This window comes from Zootoca vivipara, chromosome 9 (assembly GCF_965207765.1).
Source record: "Zootoca vivipara chromosome 9, rZooViv2.hap1.1, whole genome shotgun sequence".
NCBI classification, from domain to species: Eukaryota; Metazoa; Chordata; class Lepidosauria; order Squamata; family Lacertidae; genus Zootoca; species Zootoca vivipara.
In genome coordinates this window covers 30,241,836-30,246,350 of record NC_142592.1, presented here as the reverse complement: position 1 = coordinate 30,246,350, position 4,515 = coordinate 30,241,836, and positions in this window count along the sequence as shown.

The window sequence follows — 4,515 nt, the reverse complement described above, 5'->3', positions numbered from 1 at the left end:
TTAGTTGTGTGCCTGTGTACTTTAAAAAAAAAATCTTACAAGTGTATCACTAGGATGTTTTTGCTGAACAGGACCAGCCCCAAGGGTTATGTGCACAAGAACCATTGAAATGCCTCCAGGGTTGTACTCCTGCACAAGTTTGTTTCATTATGCTTGCATAAACTTATCTCAAAGGACTTTTGCACCACACCTGTAGCACTTTCCTGCCTAGAAACTTTGAAGCTCCAGTAATAATATATAACTTTTTAACTGCCTTGTTCCCTTAAAAGTAGAACAGGAGAACCTCTGACCATCCATATGTTTTTGGACTTCTATCCCAACTAGCATGATCAGTGATCAAGAATGATGGGAATTGTAGTTTAACATCTGGAAGGCTATAGGTTCCCCATTCCCGGTTTGTTGAAATAAGGTTATAGGATTAGGTACTTCTCTCTGGCATGTTTCACAGAGGGTAGACCTCTTCAATTACTCCTTTCTTTAAAGTTTAACATGGTCTTTACTTGTAGCTGAATTGAGATTCATCCTATCTAAATCTCCAGTGTGCCCCAGACAGTAAATACATTTTGTACGTCCAGTTTTGAATTAATTTGGTGATTGTCTGACAAACTTCTCGGCTGTACTATCCAATGTTTATCAGAAGATCCACCTGGAAGGTTGGCCAATTTAGGTATACCATTTGATTTTTCCTTCACTACTTACTTACATTCCATCTGGATATGCGTTGGGGAGAAGTAAACTCTCACACCCAAAGTAATAAACATCCAGTCAGCTTGAAACTTTCCAAACTTTACAATTTGTCCAGGACTACTTTTTTTTAGAAGTAGTGTGTCAAAACTAGTCAGACTCAGGATAATTGGGCAAACTCAGAGATGCAGAGTTTTGGTGAATGCTCTGAGGCTATTGATGCCCTACTTTCTATTGTAATTCTAGTGCCACCTAAAAAGATGTTTCTGAAAGATGGAAAAACCCTTTTGCCTGGCACCTGATACAGCAAGAGGAACCACAGTCAGGAGAAACTGAATAGGAGTCCTAAGCCTTACAACATAATCCTTTCTGCAAAACCAGGGCCAGCCCACCTATGTGGCAAGATGAAGCAACTGCTTCAGGTGGCAGGGTCCACATGGGCAGCAGATCCTGATATTGAACTTTCTCTTCCCCCCTCAATGTCGATCTTTGCTCACCCCTTCTTCCCTGGCAGGAAGGGAGCCACCATTTTGTGGATTGCCTCAGGTGCCAAAATGTCTTGGGCCAGCCCTGTCTTTAGTACATGGCAGGTTTTTCACACCAATATCACAATTGCCAGAACAGCAAGTTATATTTCACCACTTACGGAACAAATGTATTTTCATACTACATACATATTTTACTCCCACACTGCTGAATATATATCTTTTCCTGTTTACTGGGAGGCCTACTCTTAATACAAGAATCCCAGAAATAGACCTTGGGCTCCCAAGAAGAAATGCAGCATAAAGAAAAGTGGGTGCAGGAGCCAAACTCTTAAAAGCATGAAAATCCCTACAAAAAGCTCCCAACTATATCTTACCCTTCATTGGTTTTTTTTTGGGGGGGGGGAAGAGTATGTGAGAAGCAAACAAGCATGGGAGGGGGAATTCCCCAAAGGCTGTGCACAGTTTATGTGTGGAAAAGATTGAAACATTGTTTATTCAAAGGCAGTACCATCACTGTTTAGACGAGTTTTAGATTCTTATTAGAGAGCGTATTGATCCTGTGTCAAAGCAGATTCAGTGGAAAAAATGAGTCTCAGAACCTGCAGCTTCCTTAGAAATGTTCCCTCTTTCAGAGGAGGATGGGAGGTGCCTTCTGTTAGTACTCCCTCAAGTACCAGCTGTGAACCCATTAGCTCAATAACTTTCAGCTGGTTACAGGGTGGCTGCTGGGGTGGTCTGATGCAGTGCAACAGATTGTAGGCACAAGTTCAACTGCAGTCACTAAAAAGGCTCTTAACTGAACAAATTCAGTTTTAACTCCATGTAGCGGCATTCGTCAAGGCTCCATTCCCTGTACATCTGGCCCAAGGTAAATATGTTCCAAGTAACATGTTCTGTTTGTGTATTTCTGGTAGCTATGCTTTTCCACAAGGAACAAAATAGGCAAGTTTGCAGGAAAGGATAAAGACAAGCAGCCACGCCTTTGAAATTACAGTTCGTTTTAAGTTCAACATTTCCCAATACAGGTTTGGCAACTTCCATGCACTTTGAGTTGCTTTTAAAGGAATTCATTTTGCACAGATTAATATGAGCAATTACATTTTGCAACATTCCTAACAGATGAAATATTTCAAGTGTGACATTTAAGAATGTTTTGTACATACCGCTCGTATTTGATCACTGACAAATGAGCCCTTTGGGTTACCTGACAAGTGAATGGAAAGTGCAGTAAGTATCACAATTTGCATACTGCTGAAGCAGGGGCTTTTACAGGATCCTAGAGATTGTTGGGGTTTGTTGGTGCTATGTTTAGTTTTCAGACAAGTGGCTGTATCTGCTGCAGGAAAAACAGCCAAATTACGTTCCTCTGTGAAAAATAAATTATTCTAGCATAAGCCTTCATTGGCCAAAACGATTTGATGTCTGGGTTATATGTACATTGAGTACGGAAGACTTTTTGGGAAGTGGAGGGGAAACACTTTTACTATGGCACACAACAGTTAAAGTGAGAGCTATAGGTGTACCACATTTTTATGTTGAGCATAAACACACACAAAATTTAGTTTGACACTAGAGGGCGTCTGTGTGCTACAGTATCCAAGGCCAAATTACTTAGGCTTGCTGCTTGTTTTGGTAATGCATCTGATATGAAGATGCAGACAAAGCTGGTTGAACTATGGTTTTTGAAAGTGCTAATCTAGCAGAATTTAGCCAGCCACAAATTCAAATAATGAGGTATCCGTGTGTCTAAACATCATTTACTTCCATTAACATGGAACCCGAACATATTTTTTAGGAATATATGCTATGCTCATGGATGTGTTGAATTTTAAAATGGTATTGAATAAGTATCCCTACCAAATGTATTCTGCTTTATGAATGTTAAGACATTTTATATAGGATTGCCATGGGTAGCTAGAGTGGTGCTGTTTCCTTGTACAGGAAGAATTCGTTATATTAGACCTGCATATCATAAAGCCTTCCCCCACAGAGGAAATTAAATAAATGTTGATAGCTTGGAGTGGCAGAATGCTAATACATGCATTCAGAAGTGTATGAGGGAGTTGACACCCATTTTTGCAGCCAGATGTTGCTGCTGAACTCTGCTATAAGTAATAGAAACAAGGCTATGTAAGATGAGCAGAACAGCAAAACGAGGCTGACATAAGATGCACGAGGAAAAGGGGATTTAACCATGCTTTAAAATCAGAAAGATCTGTGGACTAAAAAGAGAAATGGGAGTGGAAATAAGGGGTGAGCTATGAGATGGGCAGAGGGAGAGGGTAAATTTGAGCGGGTTTTACAATTTTAACTAAAAAGCTTTGCTGCTTATAAACAATGTAGGCTCTCAAGTTATAAAAAGGGTCTGCAAAAGGATTTGATGCATTTGGAAATCCTGGTACTCTATATTTTTAAGAAGGCATTATGAAATAGCTTCCTTCACTAGCAAGGATTATGCTGTAGCTTCCTTCAACATATATTTTAGAGCTATTTTAGCAAAGGTATTTAGAGGCTTCAGAAAGCATGAGTTGCGCAAAGGGTGTTTTGATCCAAGTCTCAGCTGCTGTGTTCACATGATTACGTAGATTTGTACACTTCCTTGACCATTGACAGATATAACTTGGGTGCAAGCAACAATTCTGTTTTTTTTTCTTCTGTATTTTTTCAGTCACAAAGTGGTGGCTTGTATCCAATTCTTTCTTTGATTTTCCTGTTGTTGGTCTATCACTTGGTGCAAAGTAGAAGAATGCAGCCTTCCTCTGAAATAGATTCAGAGGAATCTTGACTACTTCCACTTTGAGTCTCTGAAAAAGATACCTCTAAAAGGCTTTTTCCAGCACTCCTGCTAAAATAACTCATTCTCTTACTATTTGGAGCAGTGCCTATAATCCAGGGGTCAGCAAACTTTTTCAGTAGGGGGCCGGTCCACTGTCCCTCAGACCTTGTGAGGGGCCGAACAATATTTTGAAAAAACAAACAAAAAAAAAGGAATTCCTATGCCCCACAAATAACACAGAGATGAATTTTTTAATAAAAGGACACATTCTACTCATGTAAAAACATGCTGATTCCTGGACCGTCTGCGGGCCAGATTTAGAAGGTGATTGGGCCGCATCTGCCCCCTGGGCCTTAGTTTGGGGACCTCTGCTATAATCCCTGGCCATTAGCCATGGTGGCTGTAGGCTGATGGGAGTTGGAGTCCTCCAGCATCTAGAGCAGGCATCCCCAAACTGCGGCCCTCCAGATGTTTTGGTCTACAACTCCCATGATCCCTAGCTAACAGGACCAGTGGTCGGGGAAGATGGGAATTGTAGTCCAAAACATCTGGAGGTCCGAAGTTTGG